This window comes from Macrobrachium rosenbergii, chromosome 9, assembly GCF_040412425.1.
Source record: "Macrobrachium rosenbergii isolate ZJJX-2024 chromosome 9, ASM4041242v1, whole genome shotgun sequence".
In the NCBI taxonomy this organism is placed as follows: Eukaryota; Metazoa; Arthropoda; class Malacostraca; order Decapoda; family Palaemonidae; genus Macrobrachium; species Macrobrachium rosenbergii.
The window spans coordinates 32,241,540-32,257,026 of NC_089749.1; the positions used below are offsets into that span (position 1 = coordinate 32,241,540).

Genomic DNA, 15,487 nt, shown 5'->3' on the forward strand with positions numbered 1-15,487 from the left:
TTTGATCTATTCCATAAGGAAATTATGAGTAATATCGAAGATGTCCTTGCCACAGAACGGCAATATATAATGAACACATTACATGATTCCGAACAGGAAATATGACATTTTTATAATAAAATATGGTTCTATATATACTTACCAAGTATTTATATAGCTATTAGTTTCTACTTTAACAGCAGCTTTAGAATTGAAATTCACGGAAGCACTCTTTTGTCTTGTTGCAGTTAAGTGGCCCGCCCACTTCCAGAGGAAGTACAGGTACATCATAGCTGAAGAGCTCAATTCATTTATGCTCTATGTCCATGTGCGGGGACGAGGAACGGGCTCCGATCAAGTAATTACTTGGTATGTATACAATGTATATAAAAACTTATTTTCTTATAAAAATGTCACTTTTATATATGTAACTGACCAAGTAATTAGATAGCTGAATCCCACATTAATAGGAGGTGGGAAGTATGGACACGTACTACTCAAAAAACATTTATAAATGGAAATGCATTTGAAATATAAAAAAAAGCCAGCATTGCCGTAATGCTTGTTGTAACCTTACCTGGGGAGAGAGCAAGAGCAGGAAGGTACTGCCTCTCGGTTGTTGCTCATCTCGACCTGTAGGGACGACCTGTAATGTCAGGAATTGCCCCAACTTCAGTGGGAGCTTTGTGGTCAGGGAGGACTCCTATGACTTGACAAAAGCTAAACAAAATAACTGACCTTGCCCTCAGCGTGAACATACACCAACCAACATGACCATAAAAAACAATATTACCTGAACACCAATTGAAAACCTATTACCCATCCATAAAAAACACAGATCGGAGGGTACTCGAGGTACTAAGTAACCCCCTGGCTTCCCAAAACTCAACAACCTTAAACAAGGCTAGGAGTTAGAGGAAAATAAAAGGATCACTCCTACCCCTCATTCCCTAGTGCCACGCCAGCCGTGGAGAACGGACCCAGCATGCTGTAGTCCTCGAAAACTGTCTCGATATCACATAAATAATGGCTGGCAAAGACTGAGTGAAACTTCCAATAAGTCAGCTGGATAATTGTAGACAGAGAGAGCTTGTGTTTGAAAGCCAACGATGTGTCTGCCGCCAGCACTTCATGGGCTTTTACCTTTTAACAAAGATAAACCATCTTCTTGAATCCCCAAGTGAGATTCCTCAATAATGTCTCATAAACAAAGAGTGAGAGGGCGCAAAGGATTCTTAACGGAGCACCAGAGATTATGAAAATCCCCTCAGATATTCTTGGTTCTCTCGAGGTAATACCTCAATGCTCTCACTGGGCACAACACTCTCTCTTGATCCGAAGGTTCCACCAGCTCTGTAAGGCTCTGAATGGAAAAAGAACGAGGTCATGGATTAGAAGGGTTCTCATTCTTAACTAAGAAACCTAGAATGTAAGTGCATACTGCATTCTCTTGGGAAAACCAACCTGTTTATCCAGAGCATGCAACTCACCGACTCGTTTTGCTGTGGCTAAGGCGATTAAAAATGATATTTTCATAATAAAATAACTTTTTGAACATACTTACCTGACGTCACGGCAGAATTTCAAAAACTCGCGGCAATCGCCGATCGGTAGTCAGGTGAACCACCTGTGCGCCCTCTACCCAGGTACCTGGAACCATTCCAACTATTCCTCAGATCTTCCATGCCCCTAGTCTCTAGAGGGGAGGAGGGTGGGAATTTAATTATATATAACTACCAGGTAAGTATGTTCAAAAATTTATTTTATTATGAAAATATCATTTTTAAACATCTAACTTACCTGGTAGTTATTATATATAGCTGATTGACACCTTTGGTGGAGGGTCAGAGACAGCCAACATCGTTGGAATTTGCTTAAGGGTTAATAAACCAACTTAAGGTCCTTACCTGGATTAAGGAAGCTGACTTCAATGAACTCCCTCATTTTGTCTGCTTTCCTTAAGAGGTCCAGTGATCCACTCAGGGGCTGAAGACCTCTAGGAGCTGCCAACCGGTGTACCAACCTCTATGTGACAGACAACCTATAATACCCTTGTTCCGGGCGCCACCAAGGAACAAAAATGATCATTTGACTAAAATTGATGATTGTGGAAGACTGCATTCAATCTTCACAAACAACCATAAAATTTCAACCATTCCAAGGTACGAACAAAGGGTATTGTTTTATGGAATTGGATTAAGGAAGCTGAGTTCAATGAACTCCGCCTCATTAAGTCTGCATTCCTTAAGAGGTCCAGCGATCCACTCAGGGGGCTGAAGACCTCTAGGAGCTGCCAACCGGTGTACCAACCTCTATGTGACAGACAACCTATAATACCCTTGTTCCGGGCATCACCAAGGAACAAAATGATCATCTGACTAAAATCAATGATTGTGGAAGACTGCGTTCAATCTTCACAAACAACCATCAAATTTCAACCATTCCAAGGCAAGAACAAAGGGTATTGTTTTATGGGATTGGATTAAGGAAGCTGACTTCAATGAACTCCCTCTCATTATGTCTGCATTCCTTAAGAGATCCAGCGATCCACCCAGGGGGCTGAAAATCTCTAGGGGCTGTCAACCGGTGTATAACCTCTATGTGACTAGACCTCCTCTCAATACCCTTGTTCCGGGCTCTACCAAGGAACTTTCATCCCAATGATTGCGGAAGACTGCGTCCAGTCTTCACAAACAACCATAAAAATTCTCAATTCCAAGGTAAGAAAAAGGGTATTGGTTTATGGGATTGTAGGGGTATTCCCCTCTCCCATTACTGAATTAGATGCTATAAACGGGCACAGCGTATAGCAATCTTCGCATAAAGTCTGGACTTGTTTTAGATAGTGAGAGGCAAATACTAACTTGCTTCTCCAGAAGGTCGTGTCCAAGATACTCTGCAGGGACCTGTTCTGTTTAAGAGCTACAGAGGTTGCTACTGCCCTGACCTCGTGCGTCTTTACTTTCAGAATCTTGTAGTCTATCTCTCTACATTCCATATGTGCTTCTTTTATCAACTGTCTGATAAAATAAAACAGAGCATTCTTCGACATCTATACAGAGAGCTTTTTGACTGAGCACCAAAGCCCTTCTGAATTCCTTCTTAAGTCCTTTGTCCTATCCAGGTAGAGCCTTAGAGCCCTTACCGGGAATAGGACTCTCTCTCTCTCCTCCCCTGTTATGTCCGTTAGGTTCGGAATCTCGAACGTTCTGGGCCAGGGTTGTGATGAGTATTCATTTTTTGCAAGGAAGCCTAGTTGCAGTGAGCAGATTGCCTTGCCTTGCATAAAATCTATATTCTTGCTGAGAGCATGTATCTCACTAACTCTTTTCGCTGCGGCCAAACTGACCAAGAAAAGAGTTTTCATGGTGAGGTCCTTTAAAGATGTCCTCTGCAAGGGATCGAACCTACTCCCCATGAGGAACCTCAGGACCACGTCTAGGTTCCATGCTGGTGAGTTCTCTATATACAAATTTGGGTTACAGAAATATTGGAAGAGGACACATGGTTGTCTTTGCACCATCCTCTAAATACCTCCCACTTGGATTGGTATACCTTAATGGTGGGTAACTTCCTTGATTTTCTATAGCGCCAGCTGCCTCCTTGAAAAACTTCTGGCTCTTGTGAGTTTTCCGATAGTCCGAAAAGCAGTTACTAGTAGCGCTTGTAGGTTTTGGTAATATCTTTCCAAGTGGGGTTGTTTGAGTAGATCTACTCTCTGAGGTAGGCTACTCGGGATGTCCACCATCCAATCCAGTGCCTCTGGGAACCAATCTCTTGTCGTTTAGTAAGGGGCCACAAGGGTCATTCCGGTCCTCTCATGTGACACAAATTTTTTTTTTTTTCAGTACCCTGTGTATTATCTTGAAATAGGGAAATGCATACACGTCCAAGTTGGACCAGTCCACCAGGAACGCGTCTATGTATATAGCCCCGGGATCTGGTACTGGAGAGCAGTAAGTGTCCAACCTCTTCGTTTGCGCTGTGGCGAAGAGATCTATGCAAGGATGTCCCCAAAGTCCTGATGTAGCGTTCATTCTGTTGAGAGGACTTTATTTCCTGCTCAGAATGTCCGCCCTCACATTTTTTCTCCCTTGGATAAAGTGGGTTACTAATTTTACACTCTCCTCCTTTGCCCAAAGAAGAGATTCTCTTATTGTCTCGTATAGAGACCTGGAGTGAGTGCCCCTTGTTTGCTGATGTAGGCCAACGCTGCCGTGTTGTCGGTGTTGACCTGCACCTCTTTGTTCCCCACTGTGTTCGAACTCCTGAGAGCTAGAAGGATTGCAGTTAGTTCCTTCTAATTGATGTTTAACTTCTCCTGCTCTCTGGTCCAGGAGCCCGAGACTTTTATTTCCTTCGTGTTGCTCCCCATACTGAGTCCGACGCGTCGGATAACAACACTAGGTCTGGGTTCCTCTAATATAGAGAAGGGACCTCCTGGAGCTTGACGGGGACGTTCCACCACTATAAATACGGTCTTATTGGTTCCGAAATGGGGATGCACTTGGTCTCCAGTTCTATTTCCTTGTCCCAGTTCCGATTTAGATGAAACTGTAACGGGCATAGAATTAACCTCTCAAAGGAGACAAACCGTTCCAGCGAGGAAAGGGTTCCCAGCAGACTCATCCATTCCTTTGCCAAGCATGACTGTCTCTTTATAAAGTTCTGAAATTTTCTTAAGGCTTGTCCTGTCTTTGCAATAAACGGAAAAGCCCGAAAATCCTGACTCTGAATCTTCATCCTAAGGTATAGAACCTCTTGGGATGGGATCAGCTGAGATTTCTATCTGTTTATCAGTAGACCTAATTCTTTGTTAGACGCTTGATGCCAGTGCATCTTGCGCCCTGAGCTAACTCCACGTCTTGGCTTCCATTATCTTGAAGCCTGGCGTCCTGACGTCAATGCCTTGACGCTTGGCGTCTTGGGTTCATTGACGCTTGTCATCATGGTGTTTCACTCCTAGATGCTTGACGCCACTGCATCCAGCGTCTAGAGTTTCATTTACTATGTTCAGCGTCTTAAACTTCTGGACGTCTAGAAGCTTTAGTTGGACGTCTATTATCCTTCTTCTCTTTGCCTGGTTGTCACGCTTTGTAGCAGGGAAGACAAAGTCTGCTGCATATTTTGTATTAAAGCTATATGTGGGGCTTCCTGCTGTTGGGGACAGGGTGGGGAAGCCTCAGCTACGGCAATTATTTCCTCCTCATCGTCAATAATGGATCGTGGAGGGGTTCAGCAGACAGTACCAATCCTAAGGAGGAAGAGGAGGATGTACGGAAGGCAGCACAGAGTCCGCCACGCTCTTGCAGCCTGGTATCCTGACTGAACAGGACTGTCTACGTTTGTTCTTAGTAGGAAAGCTACCCCTGGGGCTGGAAGGGAAGAGCTCGGGCTGTTCCTGTGGCAACAACCTGGAGTCTATGAAGTTTTATCATGACGTCCCTCAATATTGGGTAACTTGCTCTTGAGAGATCTTGGCTCCCAGCCAGACGTCATCCCCTTGTCTGTTTAGGCTGAAACAAAGAGACCGAAACTGGAAAACCTTTCCCGTGGGACGAACTTCAGAAAATTCTTGGAGTTCGGGTGAATGGGGATGTAAAAACACGCATCCTGGAGGTCCAGTGAGGCCATCCAGTCATGCTGTCCGACCGCTGCTAGAACCGATTTTGTCGTTTCAATAGCGACCTTTGTTCATTGCACAAAAAAAGTTGAGTGCAATCACGTCTAGCATCGGTCTCTAACCCCCAAGCATTTGGGGATCAGGAATAACCGAATGTAGAATCCTGGGAATTCGGATCTTGAACTCTCTGTCTGGACTCCTTTTGCAACATCATAGACACTTGTTGCTATAAGAACCTTTGCCTTTGTTCTGTTGTTGCATTTGGCAGAAAGGTCTAATTGTCTTGTTAGTATAGGGGGCCTCCTCAGGCTGGACAGTCTGGCTCCTACCTCAGTCTGCAGGAAAAGAAAGGCAGGTTCTCTTTCTTCCCTGTGTAGAGCCTCTTCTCGTTGCCATTCATCTACCCGCCCTAGAGGAACCTCTATCGGAGGGCCGACCACGAAAGGGCTGAGATACCTGAAACACAGGAAGCCTCAGCCTTACTCTTTTCAGCGATGAAAGTCGTTGGTAGGACTTTTCTTGCTGTTTTTAGATATTAAATCTTACGTGGTTTTCTGGGCCAAAGATGAAAAGTCCTCTTTACCAAATCTTGAGAGAAGAGGTGAGAGGAAAAAAGAGGTATAAATCAGTTCTGATTTTGATTGGACGTGACCCCATTAGCCAGGAAAGAGCAAAGCAAAGATGGGCTCTTTTCTTCAGGATTCCAGCTGAGAAAGATGCAGTTGATTCGTTGGAACTATAAGTCCTTTATCCATACACGACATCAGATATATGAGTTCTTGATTGTGTCAGTCGAGTTGAATAATTCCATCTTCCTTCCTGGGAAGGGGCAGGTATTCGAGGCGACGATTCTCAGTTTGATACTAAAAGCTAGACCTTGAGCTAGTTTGGTTGGAGGAAAAACAAAGGCTGTCTTTCATTGTTTCTCCTTCGAAAGTATCCATTCTTCGTAAATGCTGCCCTCTTAGACGCCTTCGCAAGAGTAAATTCTGAAGGCGGGGAATGAGGAGCAGTCAGGTTAAATTTCTCTGGAAAAAATTTCCGAAAATCGCTTCATAAGTCTTTTCAAGTCTGATGAAAACTGATGGCCTTTTATATTGTCTTCGTCGGAAATCTTTACAATAGGATTCACAGGAGAATGCAAGATATTATCGTTCTCTTTTTCCGATTTTCCGAAGACGGAAGTAGAGACGTCTTTCAAATATCATCTTGGCGCCAGGCGTCCAGTCTCTTGGACGCCTGGCGTGTTGGCATCCATTTTCTTAAAGCTTAATGTCTTGGCGTCCAGCAATGACGCCTGACATCCTGGTGTCTAACTTCGAACTTGACGTCCTGGCGTCCAGCTTCTCGCCCGGCGTCCTGGCGTCCAGCTTCCAGCCTGGCGTCCTGGCGTCCAACTTCTGACAGTCCTGGCGTCCAGCTTCTCGACGTTTCGATGCCCTGGCGTCCAGCTTCGCGCCTGACTTCCTCCTGGAGTCCTGGCGTCCAGACTTCTAACATTCGCTGTCCCGCCAAACCTAGAGGTTACTTGAGAACTGGCCGCCTGTGCGACATCGGTCAAAAAAGTTTCCTCCGGTTGACGTACAGCAACCAATGGACGAAAAACACTTTAACCTCGCCTTTCCTATGGCGAGGGTGAGCGCCCTGGGAAGCGTCAACAGGTACGCTCGAGGGGACGACCGCTCGGTAGCTAAAGCCTCTTGCCTCCCTTCGTCTTTCGACTTTCCTTCTCACAGGGGTTGGTGAGCTTGGAAGAGGTCCAGGACTAGGAGCACAACAGGACCGAGCGGTCGCACCCTCCACTGCACTTGCACTAACAACATATTAACACTTTTATTTTTAGATCTCTTATTGTCGATCACATATTATCCCTGTCTTCTGAGAGGGATTTTACCTGTTGGGGCAGGGTCTGAATGGCAGCCAACAAAACATGAAGTGTTGGGTCCTTACCTGTTTCAGTAGGGGTTTCAGAGACTACCACTACGGGAGAAGGATCAATAGGATAGTTAGCAAGGGGAAAAGAATTAACTATTCCCCGGTTATATCAAAAAGAGTGAGATACAGTACTCTTGGCTCTTCTGAGCCGGTCTTCCATTCCCGCTCTTCAGACATACTGAGTGGGGATCCAAGGAGACTTTAGCAAGCCGCTTGCATCCCCACACACATTTTCACACTCGATGAAGATAGATATGTTATAAGAAAATCCAAAAGCGAACAAGCAAAAGCCAAGCCAAAGTGTACTTCACCAAAATAAGTTGCGAAAAAACACAGGCTACGAGCGAAATTCCATCGATGTTACCGACACAGCAGCAGGGAAGATCTGAGGAATAGTTGGAATGGTTCCAGGTACCTGGGTAGAGGGCGCACAGGTGGTTCACCTGACTACCGATCGGCGATTGCCGTGAGTTTTTGAAATTCTGCCGTGACGTCAGGGACTTAAGCTATATATATAACTACCAGGTAAGTTAGATGTTTAAAAACAGTCTTTCTGGACAAATCTCTAAAAGAAGACATGTGCATTGGTTCAAAAGGAGGGCCTGATAACCAATGCAGCACTACATCGTCCAAGACATTGGGAATTGCGATTTTCATTTCATGGTGTCAAAGGATTTGACCAAGTCCGAAATATCTGGGTTAGAGGAAGTGTCCAAACCTCCATGCTTGAACACTGAGTTCAGCACAGATCTGTAGCCCTTGATCGTAGACGTAAATAGGCCCTGGGAAGACCTCAGGGTGAAAATTCAGCTAGCTGGGCTATAGAGATAGAAGAAGAGATGTTACAGTATGTTCCTTACACCATCTGTAAAATACTGCCCACTTACCTTGGTAGAGGTTGGTAGAAGATTCGCGTCTACATCTCGCAACAGCATTCGCAACCTCTCTTGAAAACCCTTTCGCTCTGACAAGCTTCGTGACAGTCTGAAGCCTGTCAGAGCGAGAGTGGACAAACCTTGATGAAACCGGTTAAAATGAGGTTGTCTGAGCAGATCTTTCCTCTGTGGAAGGAGCCGTGGAAAGTACGATAGAAATTTGAAAAGGTCCAGAAACCATTGTTTTTGAAGCCAAAGCACCGGACTCTCAATCGTGGGCAATGGATGAGATGCTCCAGGACTGGTAAAATCTGGAGGTGTATGCTCTGTTCAGTTTAGTGAGGGAAGTAATAAACAAGTTCAGGGCTTCCCATCAAACGTCGATATATGCTAGAGCAGTTGTGCTGTCGGAATGTACCGTGACCACTGCATCGCGAGTCACCGCAACAAAATGTTGACACGCCAGGCGAATAGCCTTCAACTCTTTCATGAAGTTTCATCTCTTGTAGAGATCACGTTCCTGAAACTTCCAAACATCCTAGAACTGCTCCCCAACCCAGATCTGATGTGTCAGAGAATAATGTTAAACTCGGGCTCAGACGAAATAGAGACTTTCCTATGAGAAACCTTCCTTCTTTGAGCCACCACAAAAGATCCTTCTTTATTCCCTGGGTGATGGGGAATACAAAGAATCCGAGAGTCTTCCAGCTCCAACTGGCCTTTAGGAAGAACTGTAAAGGCCTTGCATGCAGTCTCCCCAACAAAAAGAACATCTCAATGGAGGAGAAGGTTCCTAGAAGGCTCATCCAATCATTGGCAGAGCAGGACCGTAGATTCAGAAAGTGACGGATCTTTTGGGTGCACGACTGCACTCTCTTGTCTGACAGAAAAGCCCAAAAAGTCCGAGAGTCTATCCTCATCCCCAAATAGACTATTAATTGAGAAGGGACTAGTTGGGACTTTTCTTGGTCGATCAAAAGGCCTAAATCCGGGGCTAACTGCAGAGTTTTGAGAAGGTCCTCGGTACATTTCTTCTGGGATGACGATCGTAGGAGCCAGTTGTCCAGATATAGGCATATTTTCACACCCATCAGGTGAAACCATTGTGATAAAGGGGCTAGTACTCTGGTGAAGACTTGAGGGGCTGTGGACAACCTGAAGCACAGAGCCCAAAACTGGAAAACCCTGTCCTGGAATACAAATCTCAGGAATTTCCTGGAATCCCAGTGCATTGGGATATACAAGTAAGCATCTTTCATGTCTATGGAGATCATCCAGTCTCCTTGACGAATTGTATCAAGAACTGAGTTGTTCGTCTGCAATCTTGAACTTCATGGTTTGAAAGAAGTTCAAAGCGCTTACATCCGGGACTGGTCTCGTCTTCTACTTCCTCTATCGCTCTTTTCTGGAGAAGAGCTGTAACTTCCTTTGAGAGGGTCAAAAACCTCTCCAAGCCTCCTGAGTATGCCTTTGAGGTGATGGGAAAAGACGTTAAACAAGGTTTCTCCTTGAAAAGGATCAAATATCCTTCTTTCAGCACTTGAAGTACCCATGGCTCTACTGACCTGGCTTCCCACTGCTTCCAAAAATCTTAATTTTTAAAAGTAAATTGTATTTTTCCTAACTATACAAACCTGGGGTCCTTTACATTAGGAATCACTTTCAGCGTAGGCTAGAAACAGCCGTTGAACTTTCAAACAACGTGGCTAGGCAGTTAACTGCCGTCCGGGAGGCAGGAGTACCGCCTGCCAGGATGTAAACATTCCAATTTCCCTTTCGGCCCAGATATCAGATTGAAGGGTGGCATGAGGTGGGCATGAAATGCAGTGTAAAGGACCTCAGGTTTGTATAGTTAGGAAAAATACAATTTACTTTTAAAAAAAAATTGTGATTTGTTCCAACAGAATATACAAACCGTCGGTCCTTTACATTAGGAAGACTCAGTGGTTGGAGGGAGGAATCTCAGTGAGTCTCTATGAACTGATTGGAGTTCACCACACCTTGTCTTCCCTCCCTGGTCGATAGAGCGAGGAAGGGAAAAACTGCCTCTGACAAAATGATGGGTTGTAAGAAACGCGGGATCAATTATCAGACTTCTGGGTCCCTTTGCATGAAAGAGGAATCGTCACTTCATGCAAAGTAGGCTGGGAAGAACTTGGAGTCCGTGACATTAAGGCAATCACAAGGATTGGGTTTTTCTTATTGTCATGATCTCCTTCCCCCCCCCCTCCCCTTGCAAGGGGAAGGAGTGGGGTTGCTTCTATAAACCTCAACAGAAAACAAAATGGGAGCTCCCGTTGAGTGATTACCTGCATCGACTGCCAGATCCAGCATGTAACAGCACGTCCACTCCCCGCCCATGGGAAGAGAGCCGAGATGGGGAGAAAGAAGAGAGGCCAGTCACTCTACATTCATTCTCCCAATCACAACCGTCTTGTTAAAGGAGCCAGGTAAGCTACACAACTTGTTGAGCAGCCACCACAGGACCCAAGGAAAAAGTGTCCAAGGAGTTGTGAGCAACATCCCGGAGGTAGAAGGAGGTGAAGGTGGTCTGCTGGGACCACACACCTGCCTTCAACACCTGAAGAACCGACAGGTTCCTCCAGAATGCAAGGGACAGACCAATGCTGTGGACTTCGTGAGCTCTCAGATGAAGTGTACTGGTGTCATCTTCTCCAGCAGCAGAATACACTCTCCTTATCGTCTCATGAAGCCAGAAAGAGATCGTGTTCTTGGACACCTTTCTTGGTCGAGCCAGTACTAATGAAGAGTCGTCAACACTCAGGCCGGAGACATCGAGTCCTCTTCAGGGAGCGCCGCAGCACTCTAACAGGACACAGTAGCATCTCGTCTGGTTCATTACCTACAAAGTCCTCTAGGGAGGGGATCGTGAAAGACTCAAATGGTGCATCAGGGACTGAATGATTCTCAGTCTTCACTACGAAATCCAGGACGAAATTGAGCGGAACTGATACCCATCCCCTCGAGGCCTGGTTGATTACTCCGCGAATCAGACAGAACGGAGGAAAGGCGTATACGTCAAGGTTGTCCCATGGGTGCTGGAACGCGCCTTCCGCAGCGGCCCATGGGTCTGGCATGACAGAGCAGAAGACCTGGAGTTTTCTGTTGTGCCGGGTGGCGAACAGATTGATGACTGGACACCCCCACAGGTCGAACAGCCTTTCCGTGACTTCCGAGTGAATGGACCACTCGGTTCCGATCATCTGATTCTTGCCTGGAATGTACCTGGCTGACAGCTCTACCGAGTGGTGGCCCACTCGTGCACCTTTATTGTCAACTGGTGGAGCAGGAGGGATACTAGACCCCCTTGCTTATTGACGTATGCCACTACCGTGGTATTGTCGCTCATCAGTACCACAGTGTCCCATCACTCGATCTCAGAACTCTTGGAGAGCCACGAAGGTTGCCTTGAGTTCCAGGATGCTGATGTGAATGTGCTTGTCGTCTTGCTGCTACACTCCCGAAGTCAGCAACTCCTCCAGGTGTGCGCCCCATCCCTCGCTCGATGCGTCTGAGAACAGCAGCATGTCCAGGGATACTCCTATCAAGAGGTTCCTGTCATCCATCCACCAGCGAAGGTTCTCTCTCACCTCCTCGGAAAGAGGGATGAGAAAGGACTGGGGGTCTCGGGATTGGGACCAGTACTCCTTTAGTCTCCATTGTAGAGACTGCAGGTGAAGATGCCCATGAGGTACCAGCTTCTCCAGTGACGACAGGTGAACAATGACGACTTGCCATTGCCGGGCTGGCTGTTCCTGTTGAGACAGGAATGGATGTACTGCCTGCCTGAACCTGCTGAAATGAGAGTCCAAGGGAAAGACTTTCGCTGCTACTGTGTCTATTATCATGCCCAGGTACTTTATCCTCTGCTTTTGGGTGAGATCCAACTTCTCGAGGTTCACCATGATCCCAAGATCGTGGCAAACCTTGAGGAGCCGATCCCTGTCCTGCAGCAACTGTGAGCAGGAGCTCACTAGGACCAGCCAGTTGTCGAGATACCTCAGTAGACATATCCCGTGCGAATGGGCCAAAGCTGACACGAGAGAGAAGACTCTCAAGAACACCTGGGGAACGGTCCAGAGCCTGAAGCAGAGTGCCCTGAATTGGAAGACCATCTCCCCGAGGATAAAACAGAGGTACTTGTGAGAGGGTGGATGAATGGGTATTTGGAAATACGCATCCCTCAAGTCCACTGTAAGCATGAAGTCGTTCTCCCTGATGGCCGCGGGCACGATACGCGTCATTTCCATCGTGAACCGAGTCTGACAAACAGATCAGTTCAGGGGAGAGAGGCCTATGACCGGTCTCCATCCCACTGTGGCATTCTCTATGAGGAAGACATGGCTGTAAAAGCCTGGGGACCGGTCCGACATGAATTCCACAGCACCCTTGCTCAGCATGGCTTGAACGTCTTGCTCTAGTGCAGTCCTTCGGTGTTCCTTAGGCATAGGTGCGGAGACGGACCGGAGTGTAGGTGAGAGGTGGCTGAGACTTGAAGGGTAGTAGATATCCCTCCCGAAGCACATCCACTATCCAGGTCTCAGCTCTGTATCGCTGCCATGTTGCCCAATGGCTCGACAGGCAACCCCCCACCTTCGGCAGCATTTTGGGGGGAATGCCGCCCCTAGGTTTCCCCTTCTTCTTCTTCGACTCGTCCCCTTTACCGGACTGGAAAGGGAACTGAAAGGGGCGGAAAGACCCACCCTTTCCAGAGGAAGAAGAAGGCTGGGTGTTTCCACAGGATCCCTTGGAAGACTGGGACTTCTTAGGGGCTGAGGTAGAGCTAGCCTGACCCAAGGGCCTGGCCACAGTGGAACGCAAAGACCCGGAGGTCTTGGCCACTGCTTGGTGAACAAGGCGGTCGCTGTCATCCACCCGACGTTTGTCCACTGCAGCATCCACCAACTCTCTAGGGAAGAGAGAAGTAGACACCAGCAACAGTCCATTCCGCAGGGTCATTGCCGACTCCGGCCCCACAGACCTGGAGAAGCGAGAAAGAACGGCGTCCCTCGGCTTCAAGACCAGGTTAGCCCCAGGTTTGCCATCTGGTGGGCAAGGTAAGAGATGGCTCTACCTCCAGACTGGCATAGTCTCCCGAAAGTGGAGTCTTCCCCAGGTACGACAGCGCCTGAAGAAGCAGGAGACTGCCTGGAAAGCTGCCATGGCGGTGGCTTCCAGGGTTGCGGCCTCTTGCTGAGAGAGGGAGACATTCTCTGCAGTAGGTTGCTGCAACAAGAGATCCGGATCCAGACGAGCCAGGTCCGGGTCAACCTGTTTAGGCAGCAATGACCTCTCTGAAGGCATATAGAAATGCTTCTGACAAGGCAGATGAGGGGGAAATAGCTTGTCTGAGCGGTTTGATCATAGTGAATTGTCCTGCCCAGACACAAGACCATCCACCTGATCGAGGACCCCCCTCGGCAAGCGTGGACCACGGCAGCCCCACCAAAGCCTTGGGTTCCTTCTTGGGTCCCCAAAAGGATTCGAGGCGCGACAGACAAACCAAAGATGTCGCTGTAGTCCCTTCCCTGAGGTCGTTGTATACAATTACCTCAGCAAACTTCTCAATTCCTCCTGAAACCCCCTGTTCCCTCACAGTTCCTCTAGGGTGCAGCCCCATTCTTCAAGGCCTCTCCTTAATTGTAATGCTGCATTGTAACGCTTACATATAAGGTAAACATCACCCGGAGGGAATGTATTCATGTACAGGAGCAGTAATAATTGTGAATAAGGAACTCGAAATAGAGGCAAGCAGAAAGAAAAGCTGGTTATAAAAAACAAAAACAGAAAGAAATATAAGTAACTAGGAGTGTGAATCCAAATGTCGTTTCACCCATTCCTAACCATCCATTTGCGCTGTAGTAGGAAGAATTAGGAGGGTTTTTCTCAATGTAGAGTTAATGGTATAACGTGATTGGTTGGATAAGTATTTATAAGCTTCAGACCCGCCAGCCCCCACCCCATTTTTCCTCAGTAAGAATCGGGATATGTACCAAAAGCTCCCCTATAAGTGTGCATACACGGCAGCATTCGAAATAGCAGTAGTAGCGAAAGTACCGTATTTGTCTTTGTAAGGGCTACCTCAGACGTCTTGTTCCTCCTATGGTCTACCCACCCATAAACCTGCTTTCCCTAGGGGTCCCCTAAATTGTAGGATAATAACAATGGGGGAGCAAATCACTCTGTCCCAGAGGTATACATCACCCATAACCCTGCTTTCCCATCGGGTGCCCTAGCTTGTCGGATGAAGCCCTGTAGTTAATTACAGTCGTGCGACAAAAATTGAAGGTAAATTCTTAATTAGCAACCAAAATACTGTAGAAAAAGTTAATTTACAAAGGGATTGCTTAGTTCTACCCAAACTGGAATGTTTACATCTGAGCAGGCGGGACTCCCGCCTTCTGGACAGTAGTTAACTGCCTAACCAACTTGTTTGAAAGTTCAATGGCTATTTCCAGCTTCGCATAAAGTGATTCCTAATATAAAGGACCGAGGGTTTGTGTATTGTGTCAGAACAATCCCATGTTTTGTATTTGCTGTATTATTATAATTTTATACAACTTGCTTCTGGAGTTTATATGCTTTGATTTTAAGCCTTCCTAACAGATCCTGGACTTTACTTAATAGAAAGACCACAATAAAATCTAGATAAAATTGCACACTACTACACAGCTTGTTATCTGCCAGCTGACAACCAATAGGCTATATTTAATCTTTCATGTGTAGCCTAGGAGCATTCGGGTCGTTTCGTCCGTAAGTCACTTAGGCCATAAAAGCACTTTTACGTGCAAAATGGGCGCCGTGTTTAGTACCAGCCCCTTGGGGATGTACGTAAAACATGAAATAATAATGGTAAATACCATAAACATGACGTCTTACATTGTTTTGGAGGTAATTCTATGCCAGCTGTCTGCAGTGAGCTAGACTATGGCAATTGACGTTTTCCTATGTTATTTTACTTGCTTTTTACAAGAATTTAAAGTAATATTTTGTCGGCCGGCTGTAACTAAGCTGTCATTGACCTTGAAGACTATGCGACTTGGTGCCTAACGCA

The 15,487-nt window shown here is 46.5% G+C and overlaps 1 protein-coding gene across 2 annotated transcripts in view; it reads right to left on the reverse strand.

Annotated features, from left to right (window-relative positions):
• dx (deltex) overlaps nucleotides 1–15,487 on the reverse strand; it is a 319,771-nt gene that overhangs the window by 302,931 nt on the left and 1,353 nt on the right. The gene's annotated exons all lie outside the window — the stretch shown is intronic.